At 41.8% G+C, this 17,354-nt stretch overlaps 1 protein-coding gene across 2 annotated transcripts in view; it reads right to left on the bottom strand.

Annotated features, from left to right (window-relative positions):
- Nucleotides 1-17,354, bottom strand: part of ptgir (prostaglandin I2 receptor) — a 46,058-nt gene that overhangs the window by 3,482 nt on the left and 25,222 nt on the right. Inside the window, exon 1 of one of the 2 annotated variants that reach the window (XR_010000786.1) lies at nucleotides 4,579-4,681. The exons of the other annotated variant lie outside the window; for it this stretch is intronic. The gene's annotated coding sequence lies outside the window, so the exon portion shown is untranslated. Of the gene's footprint in view, nucleotides 1-4,578; nucleotides 4,682-17,354 lie in introns of those variants that run through there. 2 annotated transcript variants of the gene reach the window in all.

Here is a 17,354-nt window from a genome sequence, read left to right as displayed (position 1 = left end):
CCAACCCCATTCTGCCACGAAGGAAGGAAGGCAATGTCTTTATTAACAACTTAGACGAAGGGTTAGAAGGCACGATCATCAAGTTTGCAGATGACACCAAACTGGGAGGGAGAGCCAACACTCCAGAAGACAGGAGCAGAATTCAAAACGATCTTGACAGACTAGAGAGATGATTGGCTGAAACTAACAAAATGAAGTTCAACAGGGACAAATGCAAGAGACTTCACTTCGGCAGAAAAAATGGAAATCAAAGATACAGAATGGGGGACGATGCCTGGCTTGACAGCAGGACGTGTGAAAAAGATCTTGGAGTCCTTGTGGACAACAAGTTAAACATGAGCCTACAATGTGATGCGGCTGCTAAAAAAGCCAACGGGATTCTGGCCTCATCAATAGGGGAATAGCGTCTAGATCCAGGGAAGTCATGCTCCCCATGCTCTATTCTGCCTTGGTCAGACCACTTTACCTGGAATCACACTGTGTCCCATTCTGGGCACCGCAGTTGAAGGGAGATGTTGACAAGCTGGAAAGCGTCCAGAGGAGGGCAACTAAAATGATCAAAGGTCTGGAGAACAAGCCCTATGAGGAGCGGCTTAAAGAGCTGGGCATGTTTAGCCTGCAGAAGAGAAGGCTAAGAGGAGACATGATAGCCATGTACAAATACGTGAAGGGAAGTCATAGGGAGGAGGGAGGGAGCTTGTTTTCTGCTGCCCTGCAGACTAGGATGCAATGGAACAAGGGCTTCAAACTACAGGAAAGGAGATTCCACCTGAACATCAGGAAGAACTTCCTCACTGTGAGAAAGGCTGTTCGACAGTGGAACTCTCTCCCCCGGGCTGTGGTGGAGGCTCCTACTTTGGATGCTTTTAAACAGAGGCTGGATGGCCATCTGTCGGGGGTGCTTTGAATGCGATTTCCTGCTTCTTGGCAGGGGGTTGGACTGGATGGCCCATGAGGTCTCTTCCAACTCTACTATTCTATGATTCTATGATTCTAATTGAGAAAAAACATCCAGTCTATGTTTGGAAACCTCCAAAGAAGGCGACTCCACCAAATCCCCAGGCAGACTATTCTACAGTTGAACCGCTCAAACCTAATGTTTAGGTGGAGTCTCTTATTCTGCAGTTGGAATCCATCCCTCATAGAATCATAGAATAGTAGAGTTGGAAGAGACCTCATGGGCCATCCAGTCCAACCCCCTGCCTCCTTTGACTCCAGAGCAACTGAAAACTGGCTTGTCCCCTTCCTCAACGGGGCATCCGTTCAAAGATTTAAGCATGGCTATCAGGCTGGGCCGCAGATTATTTTTACTTGTTCTGATGAAAAAGGAAGTCGTTCTCACTGCAACCAAGCCTTGTCTCAGAGGTTGTGAAACGGCTTCCAATGGGGAAATGAGACCGAAACAGAATAAAAAGTGAGGCAAGTTACACGAGGTGGAGACTTCCTCATAAGCGAAGAAGCTACGAATAATACAAGAGGTTGTTCTGCAGCCACCGGTGTGGAGGCGTGACGTAAAAGGTGGCCAAATCTCAGGACCAGGCCACAAATCTATCTATCTATATATATAAAAGAGTGATGGAATCAGCGCACCAGACAAAACAACAAAACTACAGGCCCCCCAACCTCGAAATTTGACAACACAACCCATTATCCACGCCTCTAGGTTGATACAACAAAAACAAAAGAAAAATAAAGTCCTAATTAGAGGGACAGGAATAATTGTTTTTATCCAATTGCTGCCAGTTAGAGGGCTAAGCTCCACCCACTTGGTCTCCTAGCAACCTACTCAGCCCAGGGGACAGGCACAGTTAGGCCTCACTTAGGCCTTTTCCACATATTATCTGATTCTAACTGGGCTGTAGACTCAAGGCCCTTCCACACAGCTATATAAACCCATTTGTAATCTTATATTATCTGCTTTGAACTGAATTATCTTGAGTCCACACTGCCAGATATTTCACTTCAGTGTGCATTTTATCCAGCTATGTAGAAGGGGCCTCATACAATCCAGTTCTAAACAGATAATATAAGATTATATACAGTAGAGTCTTACTTATCCAACATAAACAGGCCAGCAGAACGTTGGATAAGTGAATATGTTGGATAATAAGAAGGGATTCAGAAAAAGCCTATTAAACATCAAATTACGTAATGATTATACAAATTAAGCACCAAACATCACAATCCAAGCATTCACAACACATGGACAACGTATAAATACTATACAATACTACACAGGGACATAGGCCCCCTCTATCCTCACCACTCTCACAGTACACAAACAACCAAATGCATACTCAACATAAAGACAACCATACAACAGACATTCAATACCACCACTATCTCAACAATTTCTCACCAACACCACCAGACAACGCCACAGCAACGCGTGGCCGGGCACAGCTAGTACACATAATAAAAGTGAAAACCTGTATGTGTGTATGTAGCACGGGTGTCTGCTCACACAGACAGCCTCCAGCATCCACAGAAAAGCTATAGTTCCCAGTGCTGAGGAGCCATGAAGTCACTCCCTCCCGGGACATTGCAGGTTACAGCGAGCACATCCCAGTGTTCCTTTCTCTCTCCATTTGTATGACTCCGCCCACTACCTCTTCCTTAACCCTTTCCTACCCTTTACTATGGTACACAGCAAACAGAGGCATTGATCACTAACTGAACATACTGGAGAAGTTTGGGGAGAAGTCACCATGATTTATAGGAGTTGTAGGCACTGGGATATATAGTTCACTTGCAATCTAAGAGCAACAACCAATGATGGACCTTGAACTAACTTGGCACACAGACCCCAACATACTGGTGAGGGTAATTAACCTTGACATCCAGGAGTTATAGTTCACCCATATTCAAAGAACACTGAACCCAGCAGATGATGGATCTGGACCACACTTGGAACTCAGATTCAACATGGCCAACTGGGAATACTGGTGGACTTTGGAGGTGATCAACCTTTATCTCTGGGAGTTATAGTCCATCTGTATTCCGTGAGTTCTCTGAACCCCACCAATGACGGATCTGAACCAAATTTAGCACACAGACCCAATGCTGCCAACTCGGGGTGATTGACCTTGGCACCAGAGAGTTATAGTTCATCCGTATTCAGAGAACACCGAATCCAGCAAGTGATGGATCGAGACCAAATTTCGCACACAGACCCAATATGACCAACTGTGAATACTGACAGAGTTTTGGGAGGATTGGCCCAAGATTTATGGGAATTGTAGTTCACCCCCATCCTTATGTATTTTCTAATGGGAGCATTCATAAAAAAACAACAGGAAACACTGAGGGTTTTTTTCTCACACATGGCGTAACAAACTGGTATTACCTAACACTCAAAAACAAACAAGGCCCTTTTCAAAAAATCCATGCATTGCTGGGTACCCAAACTAATAATAATAATAATAATAATAATAATAATAATAATAATAATAATAAAAATCAGCTGATGACCCAAAATGCAGACTGTGCAAGGAAACAGACGAAACCATTGATCATCTCCTCAGCTGCTGTAAGAAAATCGCACAGACAGACTACAAACAGAGGCACAACTATGTGGGCCAAATGATTCATTGGAACTTATGCCTCAAGTACCACCTTCCAGCAGTAAAGAACTGGTGGGATCACAAACCTGCAAAAGTCTTGGAAAATGAGCTTGCAAAGATACTGTGGGACTTCTGAATCCAGACTGACAAAGTTCTGGAACACAACACACCAGACATCACAGTTGTGGAAAAGAAAAAGGTTTGGATCATTGATGTCGCCATCCCAGGTGACAGTCACATTGACGAAAAACAACAGGAAAAACTCAGCCGCTATCAGGACCTCAAGATTGAACTTCAAAGACTCTGGCAGAAACCAGTGCAGGTGGTCCCGGTGGTGATCGGCACACTGGGTGCCGTGCCAAAAGATCTCAGCCGGCATTTGGAAACAATAGACAGTGACAAAATTACGATCTGCCAACTGCAAAAGGCCACCCGACTGGGATCTGCACGCATCATCCGAAAATACATCACACAGTCCTAGACACTTGGGAAGTGTTCGAATTGTGATTTTGTGATACGAAATCCAGCATATCTATCTTGTTTGCTGTGTCATAATGATAATAATAATAATAATAATAATAATAATAATAATAATAATAATAAGATGGTAATGACACAGAGCACTAATGCACATTAAGGGCTTTCTTTAGCATGCTTTTGTGACTGGTTTCATGGAGAATTTGTAACAGCCTCTTCGGCTAAGATTTTATTTCCAAACTTTATTTCTCTACGTATTTGAATTACGAATTGTGAGCAACTAGGGTTGGTATTTAGCTATATTTAGCTATATGGACTATGCAATGACCGGCTATTCGGAAGCTAAATGAGCTGTCAGAGGCTGTCATATAATGTGTTCTGAAACTGCATTGTACGGTTCATAGAGACCCATAATGCAGTTTATTCTGGCTGCATTTGATGTAGATACAGTCAGAATTTTAAATAGAATTAAACACCTATTTCTACCTGGTCAAGTGGTTAGTCACGGCTTCCAAAATCACCCCAAATATATACATACCACTGCCAATATTTCAAACGTTGATAGTGATGTTGCCTTTTGTTCGCAGCAGCCCTGTTTGCCAACACTCAGAATGGTCTGAGCTTTATCTTTCTCCTCTTAATCTAATGGTTTCTCTGTGCCAAGCGACTGTTTGGCACAAAGAACAATTGGTTTATTCTCTTTGCGTCCCAAAGAGAGGGACGTGGGTGCCATGTAACCAAAACAGAGAAGGCAGTCCGGGCTGTTTGGGAAATCCAATCCAACTCTGAGTTGGCAGAAAGACACAATCCGATCCCTCCCGACAGATGACCATCCAGCCACTTTTGAATAATAGAATACTAGCATTGGAAGAGACCCCAAAGGCCATCCAGTCTAACCTCCAGTCAGAAAGGAAGACACAATCTGATCCCTCCTGACAGATGGCCATCCAGCCTCTGTTGAATCATAAAATACTAGCATTGGAAGGGACCCCCGAAGGACATCCAGTCCAACCCCCAGTCGGTAGGAAGCCTCAATCTGATCCCTCCTAACAGATGGCCATCCAGTCTTCATTGAAGAATAGAATACTAGCATTGGTAGCGACCCTAAAGGCCATCCATTCCTATCCCAGTCTGCCAGGCAGGAAGACACAATCCGATCCCTCCTAACAGATGGCCATCCAGTCTCTGTTGAAGAATAGAATCATAGAATCATAGAATAGTAGAGTTGGAAGAGACCTCATGGGCCATCCAGTCCAACCCCCTGCTAAGAAGCAGGAAATTGCATTCAAAGCACCCCTGACAGATGGCCATCCAGCCTCTGCTTAAAAGCCTCCAAAGAAGGAGCCTCCACCACGGCCCCGGGGAGAGAGTCCCACTGTCGAACAGCCCTTCTCACAGTGAGGAAGTTCTTCCTGATGTTCAGGTGGAATCTCCTTCCTTTCCTGTAGTTTGAAGCCATTGTTCCATTGCGTCCTAGTCTGCAGGGCAGCAGAAAACAAGCTCCCTCCCTCCTCCCTATGACTTCCCTTCACATATTTGTACATGGCTATCATGTCTCCTCTCAGCCTTCTCTTCTGCAGGCTAAACATGCCCAGCTCTTTAAGCCTCTCCTCATAGGGCTTGTTCTCCAGACCCTTGATCATTTTAGTTGCCCTCCTCTGGACGCTTTCCAGCTTGTCAACATCTCCCTTCATCTGTGGTGCCCAGAATTGGACACAGTGTGATTCCAGGTGTGGTCTGACCAAGGCAGAATAGAAAGAGGGGGAGCATAACTTCCCTGGATCTAGACGCTATTCCCCTATTGATGCAGGACAGAATCCCATTGGCTTTTTTAGCAGCCGCATCACATTGTTGGCTCATGTTTAACTTGTTGTCCACGAGGACTCCAAGGTCTTTTTCGCACACACTGTTGTCAAGCCAGGCGTCCCCCATTCTGTATCTTTGATTTCCATTTTTTCTGCCGAAGTGAAGTATCTTGCATTTGTCCCTGTTGAACTTCATTTTGTTAGTTTTGGCCCATCTCTCTAGTCTGTCAAGATCGTTTTGAATTCTGCTCCTGTCTTCTGGAGTGTTGGCTCTCCCTCCCAGTTTTGTGTCGTCTGCAAACTTGATGATCGTGCCTTCTAACCCTTCGTCTAAATCGTTAATAAAGATGTTGAACAGAACCGGGCCCAGGACGGAGCCCTGCGGCACTCCACTTGTCACTTCTTTCCATGATGAAGACGACGCATTGGTGAGCACCCTTTGGGTTCGTTCGCTTAGCCAATTACAGATCCACCTAACCGTAGTTTTGTCTAGCCCACATTTTACTAGTTTGTTTGCCAGAAGGTCGTGGGGGACTTTGTCGAAGGCCTTACTGAAATCTAGATATGCTACATCCACGGCATTCCCTGTATCGACCCAACTCGTAACTCTATCGAAAAAAGAGATCAGATTAGTCTGGCATGACTTGTTTTTGGTAAATCCGTGTTGACTATTAGCAATGACCGCATTTGTTTCTAAGTGTTCGCAGACCACTTCCTTAATGATCTTTTCCAGAATTTTGCCTGGTATTGATGTGAGGCTGACCGGACGGTAATTGTTTGGGTCGTTCTTTTTTCCCTTCTTGAAGATAGGGACCACATTCGCCCTCCTCCAATCTGATGGGACTTCTCCCGTTCTCCAAGAACTCTCGAAGATAATTGCCAGTGGTTCTGAAATAACTTCCGCTAGTTCCTTCAGTACTCTTGGGTGTAGCTGATCTGGCCCTGGGGACTTGAATTCGTTTAGAGAGGCCAAGTGTTCCTGGACAACTTGTTTCCCTATTTGGGGTTGGATTTCCCCCAATCCTTCGTCCATTCCGTGTTGCTGAGGTTGAAGATGGCTTTCTTTTTGTGAGAAGACCGAGGCAAAGAAGGCATTAAGTAGTTCTGCCTTGGAAGCATTGGAAGCGACCCCAGTCTGCCAGGCAGGAAGACACAATCCGATCCCTCCTAACAGATGGCCATCCAGCCTCCGTTGAATAATAGAATACTAGCATTGGAAGCGACCCCAAAGGCCATCCATTCCTATCCCATTCTGCCAGGCAGGAAGGCACAATCCGATCCCTCCTAACAGATGGCCATCCAGTCTCTGTTGTAGAATAGAATACTAGCATTGGAAGCGACCCCAGTCTGCCAGGCAGAAAGACACAATCCGATCCCTCCTAACAGATGGCCATCCAGTCTCCACTGAATCATAGAATACTAGCATTGGAAGCGACCCCATAGGCCATCCAGTCCAACCCCCAGGAAGACACGATCCGATCCCTCCCGACAGATATTCATCCAGCCTCTGTTGAATCACAGAGTACCAGCATTGGAAGAGACCCCAAAGGCCATCCATTCCAACCCCTAGTTGGCAGGGTCACAATCCGATCCTTCCTGACAGATAGCCAAAACGTCCAGAAAAAGTCACTCCACTGGCTACTATCGCAGAATAGATGTTTATGCGTTGTAATATGAACATGGACTCTGCAAAACTACTGCATATATTCGAGTATAAGCCGACCCGAATATAAGCCGAGGCATCTAATTTTACCACAAAAAAACTGGGAAAACATTGAGTATAAGCCGAGGGTGATAAATTTCAGAAATAAAAATAAATACCAATAAAATTACATTAATTGAGGCATCAGTAGGTTAAATGTTTTTGAATATTTACATAAAGCTCAAATTTAAGATAAGACTGTCCAACTCTGATCCAATCATTATTCTCATCTTCTTCAATGTAAATGTGCTTATGTATCCTTTTAATAATAATAGAGTAAAATAATACATGTAATAATAATAATAATAATAATAAATAATAATACAGGAAAATAATACAAGTAATAATAAATAGAGTAAAATAATAAATGCAATAATAATAATAAGATCAGAGTGAAATACAGTAGAGTCTCACTTATCCAAGCTAAATGGGTCGGCAGAAGCTTGGATAAGCGAATATCTTGGATAATAAGGAGGGATTAAGGAAAAGCCTATTAATCATCAAATTAGGTTTTGATTTTACAAATTAAGCAACAAAACATCATGTTTTACAACAAATTTGACAGAAAAAGCAGTTCAATACGCAGTAATGTTATGTTGTAATTACTGTATTTACGAATTTAGCACCAAAATATCACGATATATTGAAAATATTGACTACAAAAATGGCTTGGATAATCCAAAAACTTGGATAAGCAAGGCTTGGGTAAGTGAGACTCTACTGTAATAATAATAAAAATAAAATAAATGTAATAGTAGCAACAATAATAGAGAAAAATAATAAATGTAATAATACCAATAATAATAGAGAAAAATAATAAATGTACCATATATTCTTGAGTATAAGCTGACCCAAATGTAAGCCAACCAGGACCCTCACCCGAGTATAAGCCGAGGGGGGCTTTTTCAGTCTTAAAAAGAGGGCGGAAAAACTAGGCTTATATTCGAGTATATACAGTAAGTGGTAACTAAGTAGTACCAGGCGGTAATATACTCTGGGTGCATCTACACTAAACTCTGGGTGCATCTACATGCAATTTGACATCACTTTAATTGCCATGGCTTAGTGCTATGGAATGCTGAGAGTTGTAGTTTGCCACAGTCCTTAGCCATTTCTGCCAAAGGGTGCATTTACAACTGCAGAATTAATGCAATTTGACATCACTTTCGCTGCCATGGCTCAATGCTATGGGATCCTGGAAGTTATAGTTTTCCAAGATTCTTAGCCATCTCTACCAAAATGTGCATTTACAACTGCAGAATTAATGCAATTTGGCATCACTTTAGTTGTGATGGCTCTATGCGATGAAATCCTGGGAGTTGTACTTTTCCAAGGTCCTTAGCCATCTCTACCAAAGAGTGCATCAACTGTAAAATTATAATAATAACATTCTATGGAATCTTGAGCTGTAGTTTTACAAGGCCTTGAGCCTCCTCTGCCCAAAGAGTGCTGCTGCCTCTGCAAACTACAAACTCCCAGCATCCTTAACACCTCTACCACATAATTTAGTAAATACAGTAGAGTCTCACTTATCCAACACTCGCTTATCCAACGTTCTGGATTATCCAACGCATTTTTGTAGTCAGTGTTTTCAATACATCGTGATATTTTGGTGCTAAATTCGTAAATACAGTAATTACTACATTGCATTACTGCGTATTGAACTACTTTTTGTAACTTATTGTATAACATGATGGGTTTTTTTTCAGTCTTAAAAAAGGGCTGAAAAACTAGGCTTATACTTGAGTGTATTCAGTTTGGTTTTGTGCATTTGTAAAGACCTAAGTCCCAAGCAGAATGCTAGTCTTGGAATGCTGGGTTCAAATCCTCACTCAGCAACAACAACAACAACAACAACATCAACAACAAGAAGACGCAAGCTGAAAGCAGATCTCTCAGGCCTTCCTGCCCATAATATAATCAAACCACGTCCAAATCCCAGCTGGAGTTTTAATGACTTTGCACCTGGGATGTTATCTTGGAGGCAACGCTCGGTCCTTGACGGTAAAGCATACCAGGGATGATCCCACCACGTTTTTATGACTGTGGGTTTAATGAGGTTGCGGAATAATTGCAAACAACAATAACAATCTGATGGCACGGATTCAAGTTTGCAGGCTCAGGGAATAGGTCTAGTCAGGCATGGGCCAACTTCGGCCCTCCCTCCAGGTGTTTTGGACTTCAACTCCCACAATTCCTAACAGCTGGTAGGCTGTTAGGAATTGTGGGAGTTGAAGTCCAAAACACCTGGAGGGAGGGCCGAAGTTGGCCCATGCCTGCCATAAAGCAAAAGCAGCATGATACAAAATTTGTAATTTCCCGGGACAATAAAAAAATAAAGCACACACATGGGCTTGCTTTGCAGGTGCGGCTTTGTGTATTTACCCGTTGTATCTTCACGGTCAATATTTGGACGAGCCACTTGCCTTTCTTGAAAAGTGGCATCTTTCGTGCCACCCGGACTCCATCTGCACTGCCATATAATGCAGTTTGGGATTTTTACAAGGTAGATTTTTACCATGCAGTCGCGTGCAATTAACTCTCTGTGCTGTTTTTGTTTGCAACTATGATCGGAGTCTGGAAGCTGCCCGCATTGCAAGCCAAGCATAACCACATACTTGGAACCTGCCCGGCTCTGGTTTATATAAGCCGCGCCAATGGCTCATTAAATTTAATCCAACGGTCATCATTCTCCCTTGCAGTGTTATTGCAATGAAGTCCGTGCAGATAGCAGAAGCCACTTTCAAAAGCGAGCGTTTAAAAAGCCATCTGGGCTTTGTAATTCGAATCCACTGAATGCACATTTGAATCCATTAGTCAAATTTTTTTGCAGCTGGATCTACACTGCTATATAATGCAGTTTGGAACGGCATTATATGGTCAGTGTAAACCCATATAATGCAGTTGAACTTCATTGAGTGTAGACCCATATAAAGCAGCTGAATTTCATTGAGTGTAGACCCAAATAATGCAGTTGAACTTCATTAAACGTCATTGAGGGTAGACCCATATAATACAGTTGAACTTCATTGAGTGTACACCCATATTATGCAGTTGAACTTCATTGAGTGTAGACCCATATAATGCAGTTGAACTTCATTGAGTGTACACCCATATTATGCAATTTAACTTCATTTAACTTCATTGAGAGTAGACCTATATAATGTAGTTGGATGAACTTCATTGAGTGTAGACTCATGAAATGCAGTTGAACTTCACTGAGTGTGTAGACTCACATAATGCAGATAAACTTCATTGAGTGTAGACTAATATTATGCAGTTGAACTTCATTGAGTGTAGACCCATATAATGCAGTTGAACTTCATTGAGTGTAGACCCATATAATGCAGTTGAACTTCATTGAGTGTAGACCCATATAATGCAGCTGAACTTCACTGAACTTTATTGAGTGTAGTTCCATATAATGGAGCTGAACTTCATTGAGTGTAGACCCATTTAATGCAGTTGAACTTCATTGAGAGTAGACCCATATAATGCAGTTGAATTTCATTGAGTGTAGACCCATATAATGCAGTTGAACTTCACTGAACTTTATTGAGTGTAGTTCCATATAATGGAGCTGAACTTCACTGAGTGTACGCCCATATAATGCAGTTGAACTTCATTGAGTGTAGACCCATATAATGCAGTTGAACTTCACTGAGTGTACACCCATATAATGCAGTTGAACTTCATTGAGAGTAGACCCATATAAAGCAATTGGATAATGGTGTCGCTCCACTGGGCAAAACAACAAAACTAAAGGCCCCACAACCTAGAAAATTGACAACACAATCCCTAATCCATGTCTCTACGTTCTTACAAACAAATGTAATGTGCATAATTAGGACCAAGTGAACAACAAAACCACTGGGCCAAATCACATCAAACTTGGCCACAACACTTACCACTTTCCAAGGAGTGACCTTGCAGCTTCAAAGCTTGGCTGCTTCATACCTAGGGCACTCTCAGGTGCGCATCAATGCACCTCCGAGGGCATCATCCCACCTGCAAATAGCGCAGCAGGCCATATGGGAGAGCGCTCTGGCAATTTAGAAAGCTGTTTGCTCCTGTGCAAACAACCCAGCCTAAAGCAATTTCGAGGACAAATGGCGGAACCATCCCTGGACAGTGACATCCACACCACCCTCTTGCACACAACACAGTAAGTTTAAAAATTAATGTGTTCACCTGGCATGACCTTGAATAGGAAATGTAAGACAAGGCATTCCCTGTTTATTGAATCTTGAAGCTAGTAATGTGTTATTCTTTGTGTCTCAGTGGCTGCTTTTGCGTCTCATTCACGAGATAAAAATGGGATAACAACAACAACAATAATTTGAGTCTCATTTGGGAGAGATAAAGCAGGGTATACATAAATATAATGATGATGACGACGACGATGATTAAATGCAATTAAATGAACAATTCCAGAGGTTAGCCAGAAGAGATAAGGAACTACAGTAGAGTCTCACTTATCCAACATAAACTGGCCGGCAGAATGTTGGATAAGCGAATATGTTGGATAATAAGGAGGCATTAAGGAAAAGCCTATTAAACATCAAATTAGGTTATGATTTTACAAATGAAGCACCAAAACATCATGTTAGACAACAAATTTGACAGAGAAAGTAGTTCAATACGCAGTAATGCTATGTAGTAATTACTGTATTTACGAATTTAGTACAAAATATCATGATATATTGAAAACATTGACTACAAAAATGTGTTGGATAATCCAGAACGTTGGATAAGCGAGTGTTGGATAAGTGAGAATCTACTGTATATTTAAACAAGCAAAGCATGGAAGCGGAAGAAGACAACAGAATAGGAAGGACAAGAAACCTCTTCCAGAAAATTAGAAACATCGGAGGTAAATTTCAGGCAAAAAATGGGCATGATCAGAATCAAAGATGGCAATGGGATTTTTCTGGCCCACCCTTCCTTCCTTCTTTTCTTTTCTTTTCTTTTCTTTTCTTTCTTGATGGCCACTCCTTGGAAAGTGATAAGTATTGTGGCCAAATTTGGTGTGATTTGACCAAGTGGTTTTGTTGTTAACTCAGTCCTAATTATGCACATTATATTTTTTATAAATATACTAGCTGTGCCCGGCCACGCGTTGCTGTGGCGAAGTCTGGTGGTATGGGAAATAAAATATTGAGGAATTGGTGGTAGTTAAGGTAAAGGGTAAAGGTTTTATCCTGACATTAAGTCCATTATAAATGGATTATATAGCTGTGTGGAAGGGCCTTGAGTCTACACTGCCATATAATCCAGTTAAAATCAGATAATCTATATTTTATAGGCAGTGTGGAAGAGGCCTAAGTGAGACCTAACTCTGCCTGTCCCCTGGGCTGAGTGGGTTGCTAGGAGACCAAGTGGGCGGAGCTTAGCCTTCTAACTGGCAGCAATTGGATTAAAAAAAATTCTTCCTCTCCCTCTAATTAGGACTTTATTTTTCTTTTCTTTTTGTTGTATGAACGTAGAGGCATGGATGAGGGGTTGTGCTGCCAAGTTTAATGTTTCTGGGATGTGTAGTTTTGTTGTTTTGTCCTAGGCCGAAATTTCATTACCCTTTTATATATATAGACTAGCTGTGCCCGGCCACGCGTTGCTGTGGCGAAGTATGGTGGTATGGGAGATAAAGTATTGAGGAATTGGTGGTAGTTAAGGTAAAGGGTAAAGGTTTTCTCCTGACATTAAGTCCAGTTGTGTCCGACTGCACACTGAAGTGGATTATATGGCAGTGTGGAGTCAAGATAATCCAGTTCAAAGCAGATAATATAAGATTATAAATAGGTTATATAGCTGTGTGGAAGGGCCTTGAGTCTACACTGCCATATAATCCAGTTCAAATCTGCTAATGTGTATTTTATAGGCAGTGGGGAAGAGGCCTAAGTGAGGCCTAACTCTGCCTGTCCCGTGGGCTGAGTGGGTTGTTAGGAGACCAAGTGGGCGGAGCTTAGCCTTCTAACTGGCAGCAATTGGATAAAAACAATTCTTCCTCTCCCTCTAATGAGGACTTTATTTTTCTTTTCTTTTTGTTGTATGAACATGGAGGCATGGATGAGGGGTTGTGCTGCCAAGTTTAGTGTTTCTGGGATGTGTAGTTTTGTTGTTTTGTCCTAGGCCGAAATTTCATTACCCTTTTATATATATAGATATAGATAGATTATATTGTCAACGTAAACACTAAACATATATTGCAGTTTCAAACTGTATTATATGGCAGTGTAGGTCCAGAGTTTGTATATTCCTGGATGGTAAGGGGCTGGACTTGCTGACCTTCGGGGGTCCCTTCGAACTCTGTGCCTTTGGTTTTAAGATCAGCTTTGCATCCAGTTTCCCTTCCGGTCCTATTAGATAAAGGCCTTCCATCCCATACAAAAGAATGACATTATGCCATTCACTTCCTAATATGTCCCAGAGTAACTGTGTCATGCAAACCCAGATGCCAGATTTCAGAATAGGATGTTCCCCAGAATAGGATGTTTGAGGTACATTGCCTTCATTGGGCATAATGATGCATCCTTATTCATCGAGATGAGGCATCATTAAACATCATCGTCAACAACAAACAAACAAACCAAGACGAGATATTGTCCTGGCTGTCAAATATTGTCATGTATGATTCATATCATTATTTCATATGACATCGCTTAAGAGCATCCTCGTGCCATTTGAACAAGGGACACTTGGGATTTGTAGTTTGATGAAAGACTATAGACTTCTTTCAGAGAATTGCAAGTCCCAGGATTGCATTGGATGCAGTCAAGGTAATTATGATGGATATAGAAATATTCCAACGCCTGGGGAAAAAACTCCAAAGTCTGATCCCACTTCAGTAATAATAATAATAGTAATAATAATAATAAAAGATCTCAGCCGGCATTTGGAAACAATAGACATTGACAAAATTATGATCTGTCAACTGCAAAAGGCCACCCTACTGGGATCTGCATGCATCATCCGAAAATACATCACACCATCCTAGACACTTGGGAAGTGTCTGACTTGTGATTTTGTGAAACAAAATTCAGCATATTTATCTTGTTTGCTGTGTCATACAATATAATAATAGTAATAGTAATAATAATATAATATAGTAATAATAATAATAATAATAATAGACGAAATCCTGCATATATATCTTGTTTGTTTGCTGTGTTATAGTAATAATAATAATAATAATAATAAAAATAATAATAATAATAATAATAATAATAATTGTATTTCTTACCACTCTTCGTGGCTCGAGGCAGGTTACAGCTCAAGACCTTGCAAAACTACCATTCCCAGGATCCCATGGCTTTGAGCCATGATGGGTAAACAAAACACACCAAATAATCAATAACCAGAGGCTTGCTAGGATAAATAATAATAATAATAATAATAATAATAATAATAATAATAATAATAATAATAAAGATCAGGTGGCAGAGGACTCTTACAAGTAAAACAAGCAGTCAAAGAAGAAGAACATGCCCTGGCAGAATATGCAAAGCAAAGTGAAGAACCTGCTTTGATTGAAGTCAAAAATCAGAAACTCTTCAAAGCACAGCAGACAAAAAACCAGTACAAGAAAAACGCACTACAAACTAGAGCTGACAGCTGGCATGACAAACCATTGCATGGAAAGTTCCTTGACAAAATTGAAGGAAAAGCTGATAAGGAGAAGACCTGGCTCTGGCTCACGAATGGGACCCTGAAGAAGGAGACAGAAGGCCTGATCCTTGCAGCCCAGGAGCAAGACAACAGAACAAAGGCAAACAAGGCTAAGATCGAAAAATCAGCTGATGACCCAAAATGCAGACTGTGCAAGGAAACCGACAAAACCATTGATCATATCCTCAGCTGCTGTAGGAAAATCGCACAGACAGACTACAAACAGAGGCACAACCATGTGGCCCAAATGATTCATTGGAACTTATGCCTCAAGTCCCACCTCCCAGCAGAAAAGAACTGGTGGGATCACAAACCTGCAAAAGTATTGGAAAATGAGCACGCAAAGATACCGTGGGAATTCCGAATCCAGACTGACAAAGTTCTGGAACACAACACACCAGACATCACCGTTGTGGAAAAGAACAAGGTTTGGATCATTGATGTCGCCATCCCAGGTGACAGTCGCATTGACGAAAAACAACAGGAAAAACTCAGCCGCTGTCAGGACCTCAAGATTGAACTTCAAAGACTCTGGCAGAAACCAGTGCAGGTGGTCCCGGTGGTGATGGGCACATTGGGTGCCGTGCCAAAAGATCTCAGCCGGCATTTGGAAACAATAGATATTGACAAAATTACGATCTGCTAACTGCAAAAGGCCACCCTGCTGGGATCTGCGCGCATCATCCGAAAATACATCACACAGTCCTAGACACTTGGGAAGTGTTCGACTTGCGATTTTGTGATATGAAATCCAGCATGTCTATCTTGTTTGCTGTGTCATAAAATAATAATAATAATAATAATAATAATAATAATAATAATAATAATATATTTTTTCCCGTGTCAGAAGCAACCTGAGTAGCTTCTGGAGTGAGAGAATTGGCCGTTTGCAAGGACGTTGCCCAGGGGATGCCCGGATGTTTTGATGTTTTTACCATCCTTGTGGGAGGCTTCTCTCATGTCCCCGCATGGAGCTGGAGCTGATAGAGGGAGCTCATCCATGCTCTCCCCGGGTGGGATTCGAACCTGGCAGCCTTCAGGTCAGCAACCCAACCTTCAAGTCACAAGGCTTTTATCCCCTTGGCCACCGGAGGCTCCAATAATAATAATAATAATAATAATAATAATAATAATAATAATAATAATAATTTTATTTCTTACCACTCTTTGTGGCTCGAGGCAGGTTACAGCTCAAGACCTTGCAAAACTACCATTCCCAGGATCCCATGGCTTTGAGTCATGATGGGTAAACAAAACACACCAAATAATCAATAACCAGAGGCTTGCTAGGATAAATAATAACAACAACAACAACAACAACAACAACTGCAAAAGGCCACCCTTCTGGGATCTGCACGCATCATCCGAAAATACATCACACAGTCCTAGACACTTGGGAAGTGTTCAACTTGTGATTTTGTGATACGAAATCCAGCATATCTATCTTGTTTGCTGTGTCATACAATAATAATGATGATGATGATGATGAACCTGCCTTGGAAGGACGTAACGAAGGATGCATCTGTACTATAGAATTAGTGCAGTTTGCCACCCCACTTCAATGGCTCAATGCAACGGAATCTTGTGAGTTGTAGTTCTACAAGATCTTCAGCCTTCTCTCTCAATTAGTGTTGTTGCGTTTACTGCATGTGATGTTATTGGGATTCTTGGGAGTTGTAGTTCAATGAGGTACCAACACTCCTGGGTGGAGAAGGCCTTGGAAAACTATAACTCCCAGGACCCCACAGCATTGAGCTATGGCAGTTCAAGCAGAGCCAAACTGCACTGATTCTAGAATAGATGCATTGTGCAGATGCTGCTCCTCCTTAGCCAGCCTGGGCTCCTTATCCTTTCCTTGCTCTGCCCAGGTGTGCTTGGCATCACCTGTTTCAACAAAGCCCTTCCCAGGTGAGTTATCACTCCCACTGCTTTTCGGTTGCCATGGCAAGGCAAAACAATCTGGCCATAATTCTGTTTTTGGCCAGATACCCATCCATCCGCACACAATGTAGGGTTGGAATGCCTTAGCATTCCATTGGAGATTCTGCTCCCTGTTTTTTATTATTATTATTATTATTATTATTATTATTATTATTATTATTATTATTATTATTATTTTATTATGACACAGCAAACACGATA

The sequence above is a fragment of the Anolis carolinensis genome, unplaced genomic scaffold (assembly GCF_035594765.1).
Source record: "Anolis carolinensis isolate JA03-04 unplaced genomic scaffold, rAnoCar3.1.pri scaffold_10, whole genome shotgun sequence".
Classification (NCBI taxonomy): Eukaryota; Metazoa; Chordata; class Lepidosauria; order Squamata; family Dactyloidae; genus Anolis; species Anolis carolinensis.
Note: the sequence above shows the minus strand (reverse complement) of the source record. Positions and strands in the feature narration are given on the sequence as shown.